Source organism: Pleurodeles waltl, chromosome 1_1 (genome assembly GCF_031143425.1).
Source record: "Pleurodeles waltl isolate 20211129_DDA chromosome 1_1, aPleWal1.hap1.20221129, whole genome shotgun sequence".
NCBI lineage: Eukaryota > Metazoa > Chordata > Amphibia > Caudata > Salamandridae > Pleurodeles > Pleurodeles waltl.
This window is the reverse complement of record NC_090436.1, coordinates 768,099,278-768,123,902: the sequence shown is the minus strand read 5'-3', so window position 1 is coordinate 768,123,902 and position 24,625 is coordinate 768,099,278. Positions and strand designations below refer to the sequence as shown.

At 45.4% G+C, this 24,625-nt stretch overlaps 1 long non-coding RNA gene across 2 annotated transcripts in view; it reads left to right on the top strand.

Annotated features, from left to right (window-relative positions):
- Nucleotides 1-24,625, top strand: part of LOC138284422 (uncharacterized) — an 88,194-nt gene that overhangs the window by 24,893 nt on the left and 38,676 nt on the right. Inside the window, exon 2 of one of the 2 annotated variants that reach the window (XR_011201399.1) lies at nucleotides 10,046-10,090. This is a non-coding gene — a long non-coding RNA (uncharacterized lncRNA). Of the gene's footprint in view, nucleotides 1-10,045; nucleotides 10,095-24,625 lie in introns of both variants that reach the window. The other variant, XR_011201396.1, reaches the window with a different exon arrangement.

Below are 24,625 nucleotides of genomic sequence, written 5' to 3'. Positions count from 1 at the left end.
GATTTTGTGTTTTTTTGTCCTGTGTGCTATCTGTATTGTCAATTTGTGAAATAAATATTGTTGCTGTATACTGTACTACTGTGTTTTGTCTACATTTGTCCATTTATCTTGTGTTTTTGTTGTTTGTGGGAGTCTGTTGTGGGTAGTGTTAGTTTGGGGATAGTTGGGCTCTTTTAGTGGTTAAGTTTACTTTTCATCTGTCTTTGCACCCCTACTTTCCCCCTTTTCCCCTTTCTATTTCTTTTACCCTTATTCCCTTTCACTTCTCAAGTATGTCTGGTAGGCCACGTCTTGGCAGGATGGGGGAAGAGGAGTTGGGGGGGTTCATCTGGCTTGTGTGCCATTTCTTGCCGCTCATGATCCAGGCAGGCGGCAGGGTGATACAGGGGTATCCAACAGAGGCACGCAGAATCCGGTGGGGAAAGGTGCTGCATCACCTGCAGCGTGTGTATGCCAGCCAGAGGAGTGACCACCAGCTGAAGCACCGGTGGGCTGACCTCATCACCAGGGAGCAGGATCTCTTGGACCACCTGGGAATCATGATTGGTGGCACTGTTGGTGAGTACGAATCATGTTAATGAGCACGATTAAATGCTCTGTAGTGACATAAGGGGATTAGTACAATGTCTGCCAGCTAACTTGCTGACTGTGTGTAATGCTGGGGAAATATAAAGGGATAATTGATGCACTATGGCAAGGATCACAATTGCTAGCTGGTAGGGAAGCTCTTGCGCAGCAAACTTAGAGGTTACTTTTCCATGAAGGAAATTGGTGCTGCCTTTTTGTCAGAAAAGCAAACAAAATATGAGCCAATCATGTCTATATAGGGGACTATTGACAGAGAAGTACAGATGTACCAACATTTAGGCCAACTTTGTTGATGCAATTGCTAGACTGACTTTAGAATCACTACATGATGCAGAAAATGAGTGCTGCCTTCACGTCAATTGATAATAGTAAAGTGGCTCAGACATGTCTCATGTGAGTCTGGTGAGTGTGGAAGGAAAGCGTTCACAGAAGTACTATGAATGTGGGGGATTATTGTGTTCCTTGATCTTTTTGGATACATGTCAGATCTGGATTTGAAAACATTGTGAAAAGGTGTAAGGTGCCCTCAGCTAACATCTTAGAATGTTTGTTGGAGTTAGATGTGCCACATTCCAAATATGGATGGCAGTCCAAGTGTATGCACATGGCTTCAAATCTCCATGGTTGGTGCAAATCACCATAGCTGGGCCACATCAATTGAATAAACTGTAACAACAGGATGGCTTACAAAAGTCCCTGCCCCTTCCTCTGTACATTGGACCTATGGGTCATTAATGTGTCATGGCCACAAGGCATGTTTGACTGGTAATGCAGTCCTCAAGTAACCAGGCTTTGGATGTCTCTCTTGGATGCAAATGATGAGACGATTACACTCCATATTTTTTTCTGCTCACCAATTACGGGGCATGTTTGCAACCACATGATAGTTAGGGCCAATGTATGTGTGCAGATATGTGTGCAACTGTCACAGGAGACCCATGCTATGTACAAGTTGGCCGTCATATATCAGATGCAGTACCATCATGTCTGAATGGCTGCCAGTTCCTTATTCAGCTTACACATTGTATATGTTTATGAAATTGTTGCGCTGTGCACAGATTTTGAGCACATTTCTTCCTTCCATACCTTACAGGTGGACCGACACCCTACACTGTGGGAGAGGTGGTGACATTTGAGGACCCCGACCACCCCAGTAAGTGTTGATATGTCTGTTATGTGTTGTGTTTGCTGGTTATGGACTCGTGTGAGTTGGACGCATAGCAAGGTGTGATGCGTTGGGAAAGCTTTTCTCTTGTTCCATGAGTGGGAATTCAGTTTCTCACATGTTTTGAGTTGGCCAATGCATATCTAATGGTATCATGTAGGGATTGTAGGCCATTCCTGTAGGCCCCACTGTGAGTACAGGGGTTAGTCATGTGGATGACACTTGTATCACCAAGAGTCGCACTGGAAGTCAGCTACGATTTATTCAGCCTGTCAGACCCACATTCTCTAAAACTGGTACAGCAAATTGCTTTCCAATAGACATCTGCTTCCCTATTTACCTACGTAATTATGAAACAGTAGGTAGAACCTCCTAGCAGCATGTACTTCCACATGTAGTGCTACAAGTATGTGGAACTTGAGTGCAATGGCCTAGGTGTGCATGCAATTCATGATCATGGGTGTTTTCTAGCAACTCGGTGTCTGATGTAAGTCAGCCCTCACTGGAAGTATATGTTGTGTACCAAGTTCTACATTTCCTGACATGTGTGGCCCTATAAGTGCTCTAGGGTTTGCTGACTCCTAATTGTTGATAGACCTTACCTGTGGTGTGTCTGTAGAGACAAACGTGTGGAGTTTTCTATACACTCCTCGGTGTACATGTTATTGGCAAATTATAGTTGTTTATCCACCCCCCCTCAAACATGGGCATGGGTTTGTGAATGGGTTACCTAGTACTGATGCTACCGGTATGTTACACATACATGTGAATAAGTGACGGTTTGGTTGCAAACTAGTATACACACTCAGGTTTGGCACTTGGTACCATATTGGCAAGTCCAGTTCCAACTTGCAGACCATGTGGTTTTAGTTTTGCTTTCCGTACACTGACATTTGTAGCCCAGGTCTTGGCAGAGGATATGCAGCATGATTCTTAGCTGATAACTGCCAGAACTCAGATTGCAAGTCAAAGCCAGTTGTTACCCATCTTGTAGGTTATGGATGTGCTATGTGTGATGTGACCTTTGTAGTCTGGCCTGCCATGTACTTCCTCAGGTACATTCAATGATCTGTATTGTGATATGAGCTGTTACAAGTACAGTAGATGTATTGTCTGATTAACTTCCTGTGCCACACAATGCAGTTACTAATGTAGAATATCTGCATTTGTCTTCACAGCTGCTAACATGACTCCAGACCAGGTCCGTGAATATCAGTGCCGGGCCATGCGATACCAGCACATCCTGCTGGTGGAGTCGGGGTTCCGGAGGATGGCCCAGCGATATCGCCATGAACGGGCCTCCGGGGCATGGAGAGCCTTCCCACAGGGTGGGCCTACTTTGCCCACCACAGCCACCACCAGCACAACCACCAATCCGAGCCAGGTGGCCCCACCCACAGCTGCCACTGTTGGTCCGACATCTGCTGGACTTCCAGGCCCCAGCATTGCCACCGGTGCAGGACAGCCCACTAGGCCTGGCACCACACCCACACAGACCTCCTCCACCGGTATCCAGACTGCCACAGCTCCATCTGTTGACCCTGCAGCCTTCAACCAAATGGACCGTAAGATGGACAAAGTGCTGCGCAAGTTGAGCCACCTGAGCCGGGATGTGCGCCTCATTAACCGGCGTGTTAAGTCCATTAAGAGGACCCTCCGGAGAGCCAACCTCTCGACTTTTGATATGGAAATGATTCCCTCCCCTCCCTCCTCTTTCCTTGTTCTTATAATTAGTGGGCTTAGGGGGCTTAGTGTTAGGTAAGTATAGGCTGTTAGTTTAGTTAGTGTTAGTGGGTGGGGGTCCTGATTGTTTCTATTTTTACTTATTACATGTGTGGGTGGGGGGCTATGTTGGGGTTCTTGTGTGTTTAAAAAAAATAATACAAAAATACAACAAAAAAAAATAACAAAAATAAACAACAACAAAGAATATATCTATATAGGATAGTATAGTATGTGTTTAGGTTAGTATGTGTTGTCCTCCATGTGTCCTGTCTCATAAGGGGGGCGGGGGTAGATGTTTAGAACGTTTTGTTACATGTGATAAGTAAGTGTAGCTTAGGTTAGTTAGGGACAGTTGTGGGTAATGAGTGGTCAGGGTAGATTAGGGTAGGTAAGATTTTTCCCTCACTTTCCTCATCTGTGATTAGCATTTAATAAATATTTGGTTAACCCTTAATAGTATGTGTTGAATGGTACTTGATCGTGGGTTTGGAGTCAGTGTACATCAATTTTGTACTATAACATCTGTGCCCTATGCTACAAACAAATCCCAACTGAGCTGTACGATTGGCAGCTAGCCCAGAGCTACCTTGCAAAGTGTCGACCCTTCGTTGCAACCACCAATCACAGTTAATATGGATGACAATGTGTTTCTGTTGATAAGTGTATTTTCAAAGTCACAAACAGTGCTTCCAGACTTGGTATTGGGGAAACAGTTGTAGGTCTGACTGCAGTGTGATGATCATGCACACCCTTATAAGATGAGTTCTCATTGGCAATCTTGTATTCTTGTCTTCATGACCCTCATACATCATTTGTGACACAGTTCGGCATGATTACCTATTTGTATGTTAACTCAGACACCTTCATTTATGCAGTTTTTGTAGTGTTTACTTAGATTAGTGTGGCATGTTATTTGTGTTATTTATGCATGTTGACAACATTTTCCGGCCACTATTTGATGACTTAGTTATCCCCTGAGGAAGCATTCTTCTGTCCAACACAGCATGATGGTGTATGGTTTCTCACTTCATCAGATTTGTCCCTCAGGATGGGCAGAGTATGATGCAATCATGGGCAATGTGCAGAATTCTCTGACCACATATTATCAGGATGGTTGTATTGACAAGCTACGTAATTTGACAGTAGGCACATTTCAGTTATCTACTGCACAGTTGATATGTCACATTACCCAGAGACAGATTTGTTGTGTAAGTGCTATGGTGCTATCTGTACATTGTCCATGATTGTGAGTCCATTATGGTGATATCTTACATTGTGATCCTACACGAGGGGTTACGGAAATGCTTTTGACATGCTGGGGTTGATGTTTCAGACAGTGCAGAGGGACAGGATTTGCAAATGAGTAGGAGAGAGACAATCACTGGGCTGGGTGACCAGATATACAGTGGTTTGCAGAACAGTGCTTGAGTAAAGTTGTTGCAAGACTGGCAAGTTACAAAGCGCAGGACCTTGGTAAATGTGGGCCATGTGGCAGAGACTAGTGCTTCCGGGTCATTTTCCTTGTGAATGTGATCTGTTCCATGTCTTCTTCTTCTGAAGTGTGTGTTGCCTCCTCTGTCCTTGTTGTTGTTGGTTGTGAAGGGGCAACACACACCTCAGTGTTTGAAGACGTGGAGTCAGACATCCCGGTCGCTGCTCCCTCTGAAGGTCTTAAGGGCAGTACTGCAGCAAGGAGGGTCTGCTGGTTCTTGAGAATAGCAGCCACATCACAATGGTAGGCAGCCAGGTCGGCCCTGAGGGGGTCATGATTGCATTCGTGCATGCACTGGAAGGTTTGGGGTGCGAGGTGTTGTGCCAACTCCCTCACTGCAGTGGTGAATTCCTTGACAGTTTCTTGTAGTCCTTGCAGGATGGATGTTAGGACTTGCATAGCTGCTGCCTGATCTGCAGATGACATCATGCAAGAACGCATCCCCTCAAGGCTGGCTGCCATATTTTGCATCCCCACCCGCACATCCTTGGCCAGCTCCCGCTGTACTCCAACTACAGGTCTCTCAAAGCTGGTGCCAGTGTCGTCTAAGTCCTCAGCTGTATTGGAGCTGGCAGGTCTAACAATTGGGGTGGTGGGTGGATCCTCTGCGATGGCTGCTTGTTCTGTGCTCCTCCTTGTGACTGAAGGTGGGGTCTGGAGGGTGTCCAGGACCTTTTGGATAGTCTCCTGGGGAATGTTTATCGGCTCATCATCCATGTCATCAGGGAAATCTGGGACAGGCATATCCGCAGGAGATCCATCTTCCTCTGCAATGAAACAGGGTACAATTAGTGTGTCTGTGTTGTGGCAATTTTGATGTGACGTGCCTGCCTTTTGATTAATTCACTTTGTGATCTTGTTTTGTGTTAATTTCTCCAGTCCTTCAGATGGGCATTCTTCCAGGCCTATGGCCCACCTGTATGTCACATGTATGTTATTGAGTTATCAGACTTGTCAGCCTCATCACCTCTAGGTGTTGGTTTATGCCAAATAGAGATTTGCCACCTTCTTTTCCTACTCAAGCCTCCGTCTACATCCATTCTCATGGTGAGACCTTTCACTGGCTGTGGGTGTACTGATGGCCCTGGCAGCACACTTAACAATCTGGACCTGCCCCAATCGCTGATCTTTCACATCCACTTAAATGTAATTGACATGTGGCATCTCCTATGCATGGCAATGTTATGATCTGATATGGATGTTGACATTGGTAATGTGTCCTGCTGATGTTGGTAAATGTGTGTTACATTGGATTGCCCTGATAATCGTATCAGTGTCCTATTTCCTCCTCTGACTGTGAAGGTGTATTTCAGTGACCAGTTACATGTGTGTCCCCCTCAATGCTGTTGTCTGAGCAGTATGACATTTGGGATGTTGCATTGTTACCCAGGCACAGGATGGACCCGGACATATGCAGCATGGGTGTGTCCTTAGTGCTGTGAAGCTCCTATTGTTGTTTACATTGGCTGATTTTTGCGACAACTATGGGCACTGACATTTGACAGTACTGGGGCCTTTGTCTTGTTTCTGGGGATTGTTGAAGTGGTCATCCTCACCCCCTAATGTAGGTGTGTATGATCCATGGGGAGGTTACTGCAATTGGCTACTTGAGCTGCACACAGAGCAGAGGTGGTAGTTGCAACTGTTGTCGCAGTTACATTCCAGTTGTCGGTATGGCTAGAGGTTGTTAAGAGGGCCCTAGTTAATGTAGGGGGTATGGTGGCTGACGTGTGCCGGGATGTCAGTTTGATGTTGTGGCCTTCCCTCCTGACGTGGCTTTCCCTTTGCTCCCTCATTGGCATGACAGCATGCCCCCATGGGACTGTTGTTGGTGTTGTGTAATGGTGGGCCCCATGTCTTCTCAGAACGGGCCATACCCCCATGCCATGCCCCTTTACCCATGCCACTCCATGTATTAGATGACTTCCATGCATTTAGTGGTCGGTATCCCCCCTGCTCACAGTTGACATTATTGTATTATAATTCTACATGCGACTTACCCTGCATGCGCCAGCGCAGTTTTGCTTCATAAAGTATGAATATGGGCCTTAATTTTTTTGTTTTGTAACGCATCTCGTTTTCCTTTAAGGAAAACAGGCTGCATTACAAAACAGAAGAATGCTTTTTTTAAAAGCAGTCACAGACATGGTGGTCTGCTGTCTCCAGCAGGCCACCATCCCTGTGAGTACCGCGAGTCTCAAGGGGGTCGCAAATTGCGACCCACATTATGAATATTCATGAGGTGGGCATTTACGGCCCCCCTGCGAGTCGCAAGCAGTGTCAGGGACACTGTTGTGCATAGGGTTTTGCAACTCGCATGAATCACATCATAATGAAAAGCAACCCTGATAAATTTGATCAAAGTGTGCTTGATTTTAAAGTACACTATGTATTTTCTGTGTGTTATCTAAATGTAATTCACATGTTACATTCCCTTACAAATATGAAAGTCGGCTCAATGTGTACTAACATGAAATACCACCATGTGTAAGTGGGTATGTAGAACACATTGGAAGGTACTAGTTCCTTCCTTAGAAGTTTTCAAAGTTACAGAAGCAAGGGTTTTCAGGCAATGGTTATCAGAGCTTTCCTGCTTAGGAGCCATGCCCTTTCCAAAAAGTTGGCTATTTCATGGGCAAATAATGGACTTGGATCTGTTCTTAAAATTCTTAAAGCGTCAGTATGTCTCCTAGTGCATATCTGGGAGCATACTGATTTAATCCAAGACAGTCTTGGTCGAGGATAGGTTTGACAAACACATGACATGCTCAACAGTTTTAATGGAAGTGTTAAACGTTGGGCATTTTGGAATCAATCTAGCAGGTTGTGACCATTTGGCCTTGAATGTGTTGAGAGGCAGAGTTCAGAAACTAAACTGGATATAAAGCTTCCTGTCAGTAGTGTTCAAGGGTGCTATGGGTCTTGAACATTATAAATTCATTAGTCAGTGTAGTATTGGCTGAATTCTCATCGACCCACGACCTCTCCTACGCAGATGACACCCAACTCATCCTCTCCCTCACCCGCAACCCCACCACCGCCAAAACCAACCTACACGCAGCTCTCCTCGACACCGCCAACTGGATGACAACTAACTACCTCAAGCTTTACTCCAACAAAACTGAGAACATCATCTTCGGCCCCAACAAAACCTATGGGACAACTCCTGGTGGCCCACCGCCCTAGGACCGGCACCCACCCCTGCAAACCATGCACGCAACCTCGGCATCATCCTGGACCCCTGCCTCTCATGACACAGCAAATCAATGCTCTTACCTCCTCCTGCTTCCTCACACTCTGCACTCTAAAAAAGTCCTTCAAATTGATTCCCCCAGAGACCAGGAAGACAGTCACCCATGCACTCATCAGCAGCAGACTAGACTACGGTAACACCCTCTATGCCGGCACCACACTCAAACTCACATGCAAACTCCAGAGAATCCAGAACACAGCTACGCGCCTCGTCCTTGGCCTCCCCCGCCACGAACGAATCTCACCACACCTCAAAACCCTTCACTGGCTCCCCATAAACAAGAGAATCACATTCAAGATCCTCATCCACGCACACAAATCCCTCCACAACACCGGCCCGACATACCTCAACGAAAGAGTGAACATTCACACTCCCACCCGCAACCTCTGATCAGCCAACCTCGCCCTAGCCACAGTCCCCTGCATCCAACGCACCACCACAGGAGGCAGGTCCTTCTCCTACCTTGCCTCCAAAAACTGGAACTCCCTCCCCACCAACCTCCGCAAAACCAAAGACATCCTGCTCTTCAGAAAAAAACTCAAAACATGGCTGTTCGAACAGTGACCCTCCTGCCCCCCCCCCACCAAGCGCCTTGAGACCCTCACAGGTGAGTAGCGCACTTTATAACTTTTTTTGATTGATTGATTGATTGAGTATAACTCTATGCTTTTTCTTTGGGTGGGAGGCAGACAGCCAGACAAGAGTCCCACAAATCAGAAAGTCCCAAAGAACCAAATAGTTTCTTCATGTTAGCCAGTCAGTACTGTGAAACCTGTCTGGCTATGTGAGGTATTTCAAAGCTCTAGCATAGGGAGCTAGTTCTGTTGTGGCCTCAACCTCCTCCAAAACAAAACAGGTCTAGTTCTTGCTTTGTCTGATATTGGCTTCCTCCCCATATCAAGGTTAAGTGGGTGAAGCAGGATGCTGACTGAGAGCATGACAAAATTTCTCACAAACTTGTTTTCAGTTTTGAATAACCCAGCAATGTTTTGAAAGCCCCAGAGCTCAGTGCCATGGAGGACTAAAATATGTTCATTTATATAATGTTATAGACAAGTTGAACTTGTATCCTTACTAAAGGGCTAATATATAATTTGGCAGTTGGGCTGTTTGTTCTCTAGGATGGCGGTTTCAATCTGTCCATGTAGAAGGCTGGCCTGGTTTGTAGTGGGTACCTAAGGTACTTACACCTTATACCAGGTCCAGTTATCCCTCATTAGTGAAATGTAGGCAGTGTCTAGCAGCTTAGGCTGTCTACGGGTAGCTGTAGAAGAGCAGCCAAGGCTGAACCAGGAAACATGCAAAGCTCTTGCAATACCACTATAGTCACACAGTACTTATACACAATGAAAGACAATACTCGATGTTACCAAAAATAAAAGTACTTTATTTTAGTGACACATATCTTAGATGAAATACTCCTTCTGTAGGTATGTAACATACACAAGATATACACTAGTAACCAAAATCAGGTAAGTAAACAGTCATAGAATAGTGCAAACTGTGAAAAACACGATAGATTGCAATGGGCCTAGGGGCGACACAAACCATATACTAAAATAGTGGAATGCGACAGTCGGACTCCCCCTAGGCAAGTGTAGTGTGTAGGGGGGCGCTGGGTGTGAAAGAAAACAACAAAGGTAAGGAAAATACCTGTAGGAGAGTGTCTGTAATAGAGGTACACGCTTATTTTTGATATAGGAGTTTATTAAGGTAAATAAGAGTTTGACAGTCTCTAAATCCTTGGTCTGTCTGGCCTCTTCGTCTTTTCCTTCTCCTTTTATCTTCACGTTTTCCTCTCTTTTGTTCTTCTTCTATCCAGGGGTCGACTCAGGAGGAGCATGTAAAGAAAAGAAGAACACAAGAGGTTGGTATGTATGTTCTCCTTAGTTTTACTTTCCTTCTTTCCTTTCACTGTTTCTGAGTCTTGCTTTCTACCTCTTTATTTCCTTTTCTGTTCTTGTGCTGTTCTTTTCACTTTCCTCTCTGTTATAATGCTATCTCGTAGCTTTCCTTAATTTCCTGCTGTGCTTCTTTCTCTTTATCTTCTCTTTGTCTTTCGCTGTTCTTTCTGTCTTAGCTTCACTTTCCCGTCCTTAGCTGCGTTTCTTTTCTTCCTGTTTTATCCTGAGTTTGATTTCCTACTCTTCTCAAACCTCATAATGTAACAGAATGATGTGTGTATATATATATATATATAAATAAAGAGGAGAAAAAATGCAACTTGCTATTTTCTTTTCTTTTTAGGTTCTATTTGGTTTTTTTTCTCTATCTACATGCCATCTAGCAAACCTAAATAGAGGAGGAAAAACAAACAACCTTTAGCCTTGTAAAGATAAATTTCACCGTATCTTTATCTCAGGCCCTTTTCTGTACTCGTTAAAATACAGAAAAAAAAAATAATAATAATTAGGCAAAAAAACATCCCCTTTCTCTCCCCCTTCCCGTACCTGGTTAAGCCACGCTGTTCCTAGAGTGTGGCCAGCTTCAGGGTCCTGCTGCCTCCTGGTCGTCACATCCGAGGCTTGGTTGGTCTGTCATTTTCTCCTCTTCCAGCGTCGCGGTCGGTCCTCCATCTGCTTCTGACCTGGCGGCAGTCATCTCTGTTCCTCTTCTGGGGGGCTTTTAAAAGGCCCTGCACGATCCAGTCCTTCGGTGTTCCTCGGTGCTGGATAAACAACATCTGGGTCAGAAAACGAAGCACCGGAAGTACCCCCGGGGCCAAGGGTGGCCACAGACGTACCCCCTGGGCTTCGGAGGCTTACGTCCATGGAGGACCTCCTGCTACAGTACCCCTCCCCAGATTCCAGGAAAACAGGAGTAAAGTACAGCAAGTTTCCTCAGAACACACTAGAAGTTAGGGTGAATGACTGTGCAAGAACCAAGCAAGACTGCAAGCAACCAATGATGGATTCCTGGACCTGAAGGCCTGTGGAGAGAGGAGATCAAGTCCAGAAGTTGATGAAGAGTTCAGGAAAAACAGGAGCCCATGCCCACCTGGAAGAAGGTGCAAAAGTGGATTCTCCGGTTGGAAGAAAAGTACAGAAATGCACCAAAGAAGATAGCTGCAGATTCTTGCTTGGTGCAGGAGATGTCCTATGTTGAGTGGCTGGATGCAGGCTTTTTATGTTGCTGGATTCCACTAACAAGCCTTGGTTCATGCAAGAATGCATTTTACCTCAAAGAGGAGCTGACTGGACCCAAAATGGACCTAGGGGTCTCAACTCAGACTGAGGAGACCGGGGGGGGGGGGTGCTCAGCACTTCAGAGAGCCCTCAGAAGCCCCAGGTAGCACCCACGGGAGTCCTAGAACAAGGGGACAAAGGAGTTGCAAAGTGCGGCCATCGCAGCACTAAACAGAAGAATTCCATGCCGCTAGAGAGCAACTGAGAGATCTGGGTATCACAGGATGGAGGGCTGGGGACCTGGGCTATGGTATGCACAAATAACTTTTGGGAGAAGTGCACAGAAGCCCAAGGAGCTGCAGATGACATGATGCACAGAGAAAGTGTTTGGCACCGGAGGCAAGCCCTTACCTCCACCAATTTTGGACAGCTGGACGTTTGGACAGTCAGGATCAGTTCGGTCCACCATCTGTGTTCCAGGGATCATAGTCGTCGACAGTAGAGGAGTCCCAGAATACCAGTCGTCATTGCAGAGAGGTGCCTGCTGAAACAGGGAATTGACTCCTTCACTCAACGGGAGATTCCTTTGGTTCTTCAGGTGCAGGGTGAAGACAGACAATCCTCAGAGCGTGCACAACCTGAAAAGTGTTGCAGTTGCTGGCTGGAGCACCCCTTCCTATTTGTGAGTCACATTCCCATTTTGCAACTCGCAAAATGGGAATGGGCATCACGATGTGCTTTCTGCATGTCGCAAACAGCGAAATTCGCTGTTTGCACCATGCAAAAAGTTTCCTACATATGGCCCCTGGTGCAGTGAAAGGGTGCTTGCACCTTTTCACGCAGGCTGCAATGGCAGTTCTGCAGAACTCTTTGATTGGGCTCCCTATCAGTGGCAAAATATATGCTGCACCCCTTAGAGATCCCCTGGAAGTCCCCAGTGCCATGTGTATCTAGGCACCATATACTAGGGAATTACAGTGGGGCACCTGTGTGGCAATTGTGGGATGAAAAAGATTCCAGCAACCAAGTTTATAGGAGAGAGCATAATCACTGACAAACAGGCCAAAAGTGGGGGTAACCGAGCTAGAAAAAGGTTACTTTCCTACAGAGCCTCTCCAGCTGGTAGGTACCTCCTGAGTCTCTAAACATGAACATTACAGTGTAAAAAGAGTTGAAAACCAGATCTCAATATCTTTCTTAAAGACTTGTGCTTGGATGTCATTGGGGCTTGGAGTACCCGTAGCCTTAATGCCATGCAAGATGGTAGAAACATCCCTAAGAGAAAGCGCTAGGACGAAGACTGGGTGTGTATCATGTGTGCAGGTTTTGACCCAGGAACCCACCAGTTGCATTTCATTTATTCAGATAATTTATCCATGTGTGTTCATTGATCACACTAATTCGTGGCCCTTCCTGGCTTATCTTATTTTTGATGTACCTCCATAAATCCACCTCATTGTGTTTGCCTAGTAAAGAATAAATATGGAAACCCTCCCTATCCGCTTGTTTGCTTTTTAAGGACCGGATCAGTTGCTTGTGTTGTTTGCTGTAAGCCTTCAAAATTGACGCTAGCTCTGACTTAGTTGAGGAGTTTCTTGTTTTTCTGCATAAAGTCTGCAACATGTGGAGTCTCTGCTTGCTTTCCATTATGGGGCACGAAGGGAGGCAAATTGCATAGGTCTGCTGAAGAGAGGAAGAGGGGCTATGCTCTGAAAGACATCCTTGATAATTTCTGGCCATGTGCTCTGTAGGTTTTCACCTGTCATGGACAACATAGAGGGTCCCTTAGAAGCTCTCCATATTTTCCATTTCTTAGAGGAGATTGGCCCCCATTTTATTCACTTAATTATCTGTAAGTTTTCATCTCCCCGTGAAGTCCCCTGTGTCTTTTGGGTTTCCAGGTATCTTAGATTCATATTTAGTTTTGCAAGGAGGGGTTTATGGTCACTAGCTTCAGTTTGAAATCTCCAGACACTTACTTTCAGATTTATGGAAAAGTGGTGCAGCGCTGTGTTGCGCCAAAATTGCCAGCTCTGCTCTGCGTCACTTTAGAAATGCAGACACACCCTGTATTTAAATTAATATGGCGCACCCCTGTGTTTTTTCCTGCGCTGGTGCTAAATTTGTCTGCCAGTGCCAAAGCAGGCATCCTTGCACCATCTTGCAAGGATGTCTGAGTTGAGGGGTGTGATTGTTTATGCGCGGGAAGGTTTCCCTTCCTGCATATAACCAATCACTAATTGTGCTTTGGCACTTCTTTGTGTGCTGCACAATGCAGCACACACAGAAGTGTCTTAGCGTCATTTCAAATTATTGTTTATGTGCAGGAAGTGGCATCTTCCTGCACATAAACAATAACTTCTGGCATTTTGCTCTTTCTATACGTGCTGGAGAATGCTGCATGCATAGAAAAAGCAAAAAACAAGGAGAAATAAAAGTATTCTTCCTCGTTGCACCTTGTTAATGCCACCCCTGGGGGTGGCATTAGATGTTGGCACTATTTCAGGTTTATGAAATTTCATAAATCTGAGCCAACGTCAAAAATGCAATGGGCGTTGCTGTGGCACGCCCACAGCAACACCCATTGCACGCTCCTTTCATGCACAGGGCTGCTTGGGAAGGGGCCGTATTTACACGGTGACGATAAGCCACTTTTTGTGGCTTAACGCCACCTTGTAAATATGGCACAGTGCTTAGTGCCACAGGAGCGTCACAAAAAGTGACGCTCCTGTGGCGCCAGTAGCCTATAAATACGCCCCCTTAATAACTTTATCTGAGGCAAATATATAAACAAGAGTGCTCTTCCTGCCAAAATATTTTAGATACTTTTGTGCCGGAAAACTCTTTTCAACAGTGTGTTGAAGCAAGGCCGTGTTCAGTGAGCAAACATTGGAGCAACTGAGATGCTCGGCATACAGACTGGTGGTCGTCTGCTCCTATTCCCAAATATCTTACATTAATGTCACTGCAAATGATGATATTATATCCAGCATGGTTGCAATGCACAGCTTCTAGAGTTTCAACTAATTGTGAAATTCTCATTGCCCTCCGAATTAAAAAGGAGGTTGACTTTTAAAGATTTTAGCCAGTGACATTTTGATATTATGCCTGATATTAAGCCTTCAAAAATGGTTGGTTGTAGCATTTCGTCCTGGACAGGAACATTGTTTACTTTAGGATCAAAGCTGATATTTAAGTATATCGAGAGGCCACCCAAAGATTTTTCTTTTTATTGCAGGTCTATGTGCTTCATGGAATCCAGGGATTTCCAGGGAATTTGTTAACCAAGATTCTTGGAGACATAGTATATCAGCACCCCGCAAGAACTGATGTGCTGAATCATTTTTAAGGAGACTCGTTAGACCAGCAACATTCCATGATATGATTTGCAGTTGGTATCTCGTCTCAGACTCTTGAGGCTACATGTATCAATGTTTTTTTTGCGATTCGCAAATTGTGAGTCAGAGCAACTCTCAATTTGCGAGTCACAAAACTGTATGTAGTATAGTGCCCTTGACACTATTTGCGACTCGCAAGGGGATCGCAAATGCCCACCTCATGATAATTCATGAGGTAGGTCGCAATTTGTGACCCCCTTGGGAATGGCGGCCCTCACTGGTATGGTGGCCTGCTGAAGACAGCAGACCACCATGTCTGAGACACCTTTTAAATAAAGCAGTTTTTTTTTTTTTTTTTTTTTTTGTAATGCAGCCCGTTTTCCTTAAATGAAAATGAGATGCATTAGAAAAACAAAAAATGAAACGTTTTTGTTTTATTTTTTCAGAGCAGGCAGTGGTCCTTAGGGCCACTGCCTGCTCAGAAAACCTTTTTCAGTTACATTCACAAAGGGGAAGGAGTCCTATGGGGACCCCTTCCCGTTTGCGAATGTGTTAGCACCATTGTGACACTGGTGCTAACTGCGATTGTTGTACGACCGCATTCGCGGTCACAAAGCAATCATACATGGGACGGCGAGTCACAATTAGGAAGGGAGCACCCCTTCCTAATTGCGAGTTACAATCCCATTTTGCGATTCCGTAAAAAGTTTACTGAATTACAAAACTGGGTTTGTACATGGGGAAGTGCTTTTTGCATGTCGCAAACAGCCAGATTCGCTGTTTGCGACGTGGAAAAAGCTTCGTACATGTGGCCCTGGGTTACTATTGCTAGGAATACTTCTAAGCGAGTGGAAGACAGCCATGCCCACTTTGTTGTGTTATTTTCATTGCCAGATTCAAAAGCCACCTTTCTAGTTGGATCCAATGAGCATAAGTAAGTGCAGGATATGGACACATTATTGTTCGACCAAGATGGTTTAATATGCCCTTTTCCCTTTGAAATGCTGTAGGTACAGGCTTTTCGGTTTGAGGATTTGCTTAGTTTTTTTAAGGGTAGAGGGTATTCGGACGAGGTTATTTTGACAACCACAATGCCACATTCCTCCAAGATCGCCCTATTTGCTAATATTTGGTCAACCAGTGCAGAAGTGCTTAAAGACTATATTGTTGATTCGCGATGTTTACTGTACTCTGGTAGCATTTTAAATGCTACACTTAAAATGTCATCAGAGTTTATATTGACCAAGTTTGGTAATGTCTTAAAGAGCTGTAAAAGATTTGAGTGGTCCAGGATTTCATGGCTGCCTTTTCTTTGATATTGGGGTGTAAGTGCCAGCTTGAAGGGCACTGTATTATTTCCCAGTTATTTCGACCTTTCCAAGTTGTTTAGATGGATGGCTTTTGTCTGTGTAGAGGTGGTCCCATCTGTGCTGTCATGGCAAAACCTAAAGGAAACAGAGACTGCTGCTGCTTGGGGATTGGGCTCTTGAGGCCTGGCTAAGGCACTGGCTGGATGAAACATGACTGAATGAAGAGAATCCAAAGATTTGGGATGTGGTGGGGATGTTCCTGGAGATGGATGTCCTCGAGACTCACTAAACTTCAGGCACACATTGTCAATGTTATATATACTAGTGTGGACAGGCAAATAATCTCTTGTGATGCTCTGTGCTGGCTAATGGTCTAATGGTTGGAGTGGTTTCTGGCTTTCCAGGTGCCCTTTGCCAGTCTTCCTGTCCATAAAGATATGATATATGCTAATTTTGTTGTGATCCGCAAGTGTTTGTTCTGAGCTGAGTTGTGTGCTGAGCTTGCAAATTTTCCAGTGCAACTTTGTTCTTTGCTTTTTTAAATTTTTTTTGGGCTGTCTTTGGTAAAGCCCTTGACCAATACAAGTCTACACTGCTTGCATGATCCTTGGTACTGCATTCTGCTTCTATCTTTCCTGCTGTATTATGCTGAGGCAAGAAGGGGGCTTGATGTGCTATATGATGGGCCTCAATGTGGGCATCCACTCCAGTGTTAGAGTTATTAGATGGTTTGTCCAGCTGCGGAAGAGACCCCATAGGCGTGGTTAATTTTGGAGATACTCAGCTTTCTTGGGCTGTTGTGAAATTAAACATAGGTGCTATAGTCTGATTTGGATGGTTTGGCGGCACAAAGTGAGGAAGATGCTACCTGGGCTTTGCAGAACTGTTTTCCATTCTGAAATCATAGAAGCCAGTACTTCTGGCATGGTGGGTAATTTGTCAACAATTGGAAAACAAGCACATGATGAGAAGTCATTGCTGGCTGTATTGGTGCTGGCGCTAAGCCCTCCTTGTTCCAAAGCGGTGAGTATAGCCTCCATCTTGGTGATGGGTATAGCTAAAGCTTGTATGAGATCAAATTGCATCTCATGCTTGTCCGACTGCCAAGTAAGAGCATTTTTTGTAGCCGTCTGACTCAAGTTGATTGATGTCAGCAGCTTGCTCTGACCATCATCCAGTTAAAGCACTGAGGAGGCTACCTTCTGCTAAAAGCTTGAATAGCCCATCTGGTTGAAATTGTGGGCAAAATATGACTGATCTTGAGAGGGATCAATGCAATTTTCTTCACTAAGGCCCACCTCTCCATCGTTGGCGGCAGAAAAGGGTGATCTGCATAAAGGCCTGAGGCCCCATTAGGTCCACCAAGTGGCCAAGTGGAGAAGGTAATTCCACCGAGGACTGGTTTCTTATTTTAGCACCTGTTGTTGATTTGAGAGGCCAGTCCGGTGAGTTAGTTGAGGTAAAGTTGATGGCTCTGGGGGCCCTTTACTCCTGCATCCATAGGGCTGGCAGTAAGCCATAGAAGCTTGGAGAGCTGGTCACTGATGTTTTTAGTGCCTTTGTATAGCTGTTTCTTATGATTCAAGTCGGCTGTCATTCTATCTATAAAGCTACATGATGATATTTCTATAATTGTTTCATCCCTCAGCTATACCACATCATTGTATGTTTGCTCAGCAGAGGTTGCTGAAGGTTTATTGACAGTCTTCCTAACAATTGGAATGTCTTCAGGATTAGCAGGGGACTGACATAAGGTTACAGTCTGTAGTTTCCTGAAGAGGTCCAGTACTGTTCTAGGTGCTGGTGGGTCTTTTGTTGATGTTTTTGTTTTAGCACTATTCCCAATTTTGTTGGGCTTGATGTCTGACAATAAAGCGTATGGCTGTTCCAAGCTAGAGACTGCGACGTGAAAGGGCCCTTTTGGCTGCCTTTTGTCCAGTTGGGCCATCCTCGGGATGTTTGGACTGTGAGGGTCTGTACGGTCACCCCCATGTCTGCTTTCAATGCGACAGGCCTAAAGTACCACCTATTGGGTGGGTGCCTTTTCAGCCTTGCCATTGATTAAATTAGACAACAGAAAGATAGTAGACAAGATATTTTCCAAGCCGCTGGATGTGTGCCTTGTTGATTTAATGAGGCTGTTCATTTCCTTACTCTGTTTTCCGATGGGCTAAGTGTTTTAGGTGCTGCTTGTATCAGACCCAATACCACAGGTCTGACGCTGGTGGATGCAGATGTTGTTGTAGACATCCGTGAGGGAAAAATGAGTCAATGGGCCAGGTGGGAAAGCAGGGATGAAGTGGTGGCCGAAAGGAGAATGGACACAGACAGAACAAAGGCTAGAAGGGTCTGGAGGGGTCAGAGTGAGGCTTACCAGCCCTCTGCAAGCTTCATCCAGCAATAGCCGTGTCGCTTCTGCAGGGCTCTGGGGCACACCCTTAGCGGCAGCTGCCTATAGCTGCCACACTCTGCCCTGAACACACCGTCGGCAATGTGAGAAAGCAGTGCTGATTGCAGAGGTCCCCTACATTTTTGCCCCCTTTTTTCACTTTTTGTTGGTGTTTTTCTGACTCTGAGGGTCCCCTAGGTATTGCTAACCAGTCCCATGGCCTGTGCGCTGTATAAAATGAGAATGTAAATTAGGCTAATTATAATTGACTTTTAAATTAAAGTTACATGCAAATTCGACTTAGGAATTAAAAGTACTTCCAAAGTCTTAAACTACCTTATTTTCACATATAGGTCACTGTAAGGTGTGCTCTATGTGCCTCTAGAGTTGGGTGTCATGCAACTATAAGCAGGGCCCTAATAAAAATAGTTTTATGAGCCCCGGTGAGGTAAAACAGCCAAATTCATTATTCCCTCATTGCAGTGAATGTCCTCTATCAGATAGAATGGGGGCACTTTATTTTAATTTATAAAGTCCACTTGAGTGTCAGATACCTCAAGTTTGGTATCAAATAATTGTTGGATTTAATATAACTTGTTCAGGTAAAGAGTTTTAAACTCTACGTAAAAAGTTGCCAACTTCAGCCATGTAGTGCTCTGCTCTGATTGGCCAGCCTCTGGCAGCCTGGCCAGGTTGCCTTGATGAGGTGTGATGTACCCTAGGCTGAACACAAAGGGATGTGCCTGGAGGCAGAGAACTTCACCCAGCAGATGGAGAAGCAGGAAGGGGGAGGGCTGCCAAACTGATCTTCAAAGGTAGGGAAGGGCATTTGGAGCAATGCAGCACCTCCTTCACATCCCAATTAGATTAGGAGAGGGCAGGAGAAGGGTGTGTTTAAGATTTTTAGCCACACCAGTGGGTGGTCTCACCCAAATGTAACCTCCAGAAATCACTTTCAGCCATGATGTATTTTTGAGGAATGTTGCTCTCTGGGATTGATATTTGCCACACTTTCCAGGAAGTGATAATTGCAGGGAGAAGGACCCTGATTGGAGAACCAGGACCCCACTGTTTTTCACCCAGGAGCAAGGATAAAACTGGCAGACCAGCACCCACATCTCAGATTCCAACCAGATTCCAACAAGGAAGACCTACAGGAGAAGAAGCACTGTCCTGCTGGACCCCTGACCTGCACCTGGACAACGCACTCTGGAGGACTGCGCCAGCTGCACACTTGGGCTCCACCACAAGAAGGACTTTGCCTGGCTTCAACTGGTTCAAGGAGGGACTCTCTGTTTGCTACAGGTGACATGTTGCTAACCAGAATCCCCTGCACCAACTCCTGAAGACACTGACCAGCTGACCACTGTCTAGTGGCCAAATTGGAGTTAGCACCAGGTTCATCTGGGAGTTGTATTTTGTAAGATTGTGCCGCTTTTGAGTCAAGAAATGACACAAATGTGGCACTAAAAACGTATAAATATGGGCCTATATCTCTCAGAGAATACCATGGTGGTGCTTGCATTTCACATTGTCCAATGTATTTTACCCTGCCTTATGTACACAGAAGTCCAGGCATTTTTTCTAACCTTACAATTGTCCAGGGTTTAGAAGAGAGCATTGCAGGATTACCAATTTTATCCTTGTGCAACAACCTTGCAGGAGGGGACTCATTAGCCAAAAGGGTAGCTGTTCCCCACACAATTGGGGCCACATTTACAAGCGGCTTGGAACTCCGGTCCATCACTAATTAAATGCATTGATTTTGCAGGCTCATATCTACAAGGCCTTGCAAAACAATTTGTGTGGCTTTTCATGGCCTTATAGAGAGGAAGTGAGGCAATGCAGCGACTTAAGGCAACGCATCCCAAGTTGCTGTATTGCCTTACTCTGTCACAGAGGCGTTCCATGGGTGTTTTGGTGGGTGTTCCAATGCAACACCCATGAATTTTGATGCATTCCCATATTTACAAGAATCTGTAAACATGTGAATACATTAAAAAGGTTTATGCCTCCCATGGGAAGACATAAGAGAGGCTCAAGGAGGAGAAATACCTTCATTTCTTTTTGTTTTTTCATCTTTCTATGTGTGCTGCAGAATGCAGCACACATAGAAAGAGGAAGATGCCTCTCTTGATTGTTTTTGTGCAGGAAGGTGTCCCTTCCTGCACAAAAATCATCCCCCAATGCAGACACCCTTGTACCATAGTGCAAGGGTACCTGTATTGGCACATGGCTGCCCATTGTTCACCAGCGCAGGTGAAAAAAGGACAGGAATGTGCTGTTATCTTGTAGATATGGTGCATTCCTGCCCTTTTCTGTGATGAAGGGCAGCGTAGCAAGAAGGCTTGATTCAAAACATTGTAAATATGTCAATTGGTGACTACTCCCTAGGAAGTGTGGCATCAGAATACCCCACACTGCAACATTTCTCTCTAAAACAACATGTCAACTTTTCTCTTGACTGTGTGTAGCTCAGTAGTCCAACCCAGATGGGTGACTAATATTTCACTACACTCTTTCTCCAGGATCTTCCTTAATCAAATTTAGGTGTGCCCTGCCGTGCTGGCTTCATGGAAAATGGGTGTGAGCCTGGGCTTTGTGACATCTGTGCTTGCAGGACTCCCGACCTTTGAAGTGCAGTAGTATATGAACCCCCAACTAGGCTGCTTTATTTTTCCTAATGCCTGTGAGCTTGTCATACAAAATAACAGATCAGGCCAAAGTTGTTGTCAGTTACTGGCCAATCAGGAAAGGTAACTAAAGGACTGTTGTAATCAACTTTGAAAAGTAAACCTGTAAAGCCACTTTTCTTAATTACTTAGATTAAGTTTGATCCTGGGAAGTTGTTGGATTTCAGACAACTAATAATTTGACACCTTACACAACTTTGCTAGCTACATCCATGAAAATGTTTTACTTTATTATACTTAATAAAGTGTATCTCATATTAGCCAATGTGTCTAGCAGACTACAACAGGCTAAAAATGATTTTGAGATTGTTCTCTACCAGGTCATGTGAAATATGTTATATCCCTGGACTGCCTTTTAAAACCAAACACTCTGCACTCTGCACACCTAGGGCAGACCCTAAGGGTGGCATGTAGGTAATAAACAGGTAGGTATTCACTTGTGACCTCATTGGTACACAATTAAATGTATTAAAGACACTGATGCCACTTTAGGTTACAGGCCCAGTCACATACTAGGGAACTACAAGCACATTCACTTTGTCAAATACAATGACACCATTTGTGGAATCTTTTTAATTCCCAGCTAGACTGTTTTAAGGCCTAGCACCAAATCTTTACATGTCATTTCTAGGGTTGCACAATGTGTTCTTCAGCTCATGAAATGACATTTAATTGCCAAGCCTACGTACTGTAAGTAACATTTACTAGTGACTTAAAGGCAAATGAAATGTAACAATCTCGGTTCACCCAATTGGTGACCATTGGTGCATACAATTGTGGGTCAGAGCACATACACTGGGTGCGGCATAGGCATTACAGCAGTGCCTACATCTGCAAGAATGTGGTGGAAAATTGTGGGTAAACCTGCACAAACCTATTACCTCACATATGGCTTACAGAGCCTCGTTCCAAAGTCCATTACTAAATTCACTTTTTGAAAAGCTATTTCTACAGCTTATTTTGTAGGTCTTTTGTATGTAGATAATAGGATGGTTAAATGTTTTATGTTTTCAACATTTTTAAAGGTCCCTCAGCTTGAGGTGAGCTCCAGCTTCCAGTCCATACCACACCACCCACCCATTCATCAGGTAGCAAAGACAACAGTGTGTACACATCTTCTGCTGGTTTAGATGAGAAAGAGGAGCAGCCCAGCCCTTCTACTTTATCTATTCAGTCTACAAAGGTGAGACTCACTCAGCCCACAACTACTTTGACAACAGATACCATTGTTCAGACCAACCTTATCTAAACTTCTGTTATTACAATCCCTTCTGCCTATATTGACACTTCTCCATCTGGTGTGTACACCCCTGGCATGGCACATGTTTCTGGCCAGCAACAACATCTGCTGTGGAGTCAAGATCATTTTCATATGTACACACAGCGGCTCAGGTTAAAAGGTACCATTCCCAGGGGTAGGGCTGGACTGGTGGAGTAAGGTAGGCAACAGATGGCTCCAGCTTTAGGGCATCTCTTGCAGCCTTAGGACATCAATCAATCAATCAAATAAAGTTCTTAAGCACACTACTCACCCGGTAGGGTCTCAAGGCGCTGGTGGGGGGGGTTACTGCTCAAAGAGCCATGTTTTGAGGTGCTTTCTGAAGGTTAGGAGGTCCTGGGTCTTGCGTAGGTTGGTTGGGAGGGAGTTCCAGGTTTTGGTGGCGAGGTGGGGGACTGTAGCGAGGGCGAGGTCAGCGGAGCGGAGCTGTCGAGTTAGTTTGTGGAAGTTGATTCACTTGTTAAGGTCGGCCGGTCCAGTGTCGTGGAGGGCTTTGTGAGCGTGGACAAGGATTTTGAAAATTATCCTTTTGTTGATGGGCAGCCAGTGTAGGGATCTGAGGTGGGCGGAGATATGTTTGTGGCAAGGGAGTTTGAGGAGGAGAAGTGTGGCTGCCTTCTGGATGTGCTGGAGTTTTCTCTGAAGCTTGGCTGTGGTCCCAGCATAAAGGGCGTTGCCGTAGTCCAGTCTGCTGCTTATGAGGGTATGGGTGACCATTCTTCTTGTTTCTTAAGGAATCCATTTGAAAGTCTTGTGTAGCATGCAAAGGGTGTTGAAGCAGAAGGATGACATGGCATTGATTTGCTGAGTCATGGAGAGATATGAGTCCAGTATGTTGCCGAGACTGGTGGGTGGTGGGTGTTGGGGGTGGTCCAAGGGTGGTGGGCCACCAAGAGTCGTTCCATGCTGTCTTATTGAGACCAAAGATGATGATCTCATTTTTTTCTGAGTTCAATTTGAGGTGGCTTGCTGTCATCCAGTTAGCGATGGCGAGGAGTCCGGCGTGTAGGCTATTCTTGGCGGTAAATGGGTTCCTCGTGAGGGAGATGATGAGCTGGGTGTTGTCAGCGTATGAAATGATGGTGAGGCAGTGGGGGCTGATGATGTTGGCGAATGGAGCCATGTAGATATTGAAGAGGGTGGGGCTAAGGGAGGATCCTTGGGGGACCCCACAGATGGTCTTGGTGGCAGTAGACTGGAAAGGAGGGAGGGAAAGCCAGGTCAGGGTTTTGTGGTGAATTCTGGCGTCGAAGAGGTGTGTGCGAAGGGTGTGGTGGCATATGGTGTTGAAAGCTGCGGAGAAGTCTTGGAGGATGAGGGCAATGGTTTCGCCCTTGTCCAATCTGGTCCTGATGTCGTCTGTACAGGCTACGAGGGCAGCCTTGTTGCTGTAATTTTTGCAGAATCCTGACTGGGAGACGTCGAATATGTTGTTCTCTTCTAGGAAGCGAGACAGTTGTATGTTTACTATCTTCTCTATAACCTTTGCTGGGAAGGGCAGTAGAGAGATAGGTCTGTAGTTTGTGAGGTCTTCAGGGTCTGCTTTGGGTTTTTTGAGAAGAGCGTTGACTTTGGCGTGTTTCCAAATATCTTGGAACGTTGCGGTCTCGGAGGAGCTGATGAGGATGGCCCGGACCTGGGGAGTGATGATTTGACTGGCCTTGTTGAAGATGTGGTGGGTGCAAGGGTCTGTTGGGGAGCCTGAGTGGATTGAGTTCATGGTTTTGCTGGTTTCTTCGTCATTGGTGGGGGTCTAGGTGTTCAGTACGTTGGTGTGGCAGGGAGCCGTGGTGTTGGCTGTGTCGGAGATGGTGATGGTGGGTGATGACGATGTGAAGCTGTAGTGTATGTCTATGATCTTGCGGTGGAAGTAGATGGCTAGGGAGTTGCAGAGGTCTTGGGAGTGTGGAGAGTCGATGGCTCAGGATTTGGGTTTGGTGAGTTCTTTGATGATGGCAAAAAGTTCCTTGCTGTTGTGTGCGTTGTCGTCTATGCGTTCTTTGTAGAATGATCGTTTGTTGGTCCAGATGAGCTGATGATGTTTGCGCATGGCTGATTTGAGGGCAGACAAGTTGTTCACTGAGGGTTCTTGGCGCCAGGCTTTCTCAATTTTTCGGCATTCTCGTTTGGAAGACTGAAGTTCTGCAGTGAACCAGGGGGCAGTCTTGTTGGTGCGGGTGTTGTTGGTTATTTTGAGTGAGGTGAGGAAGTCTGCACATGCTTCTAGCCATCATGTGAGGTTGAGAGCAGAGGCGTTGGGGTCGTTGT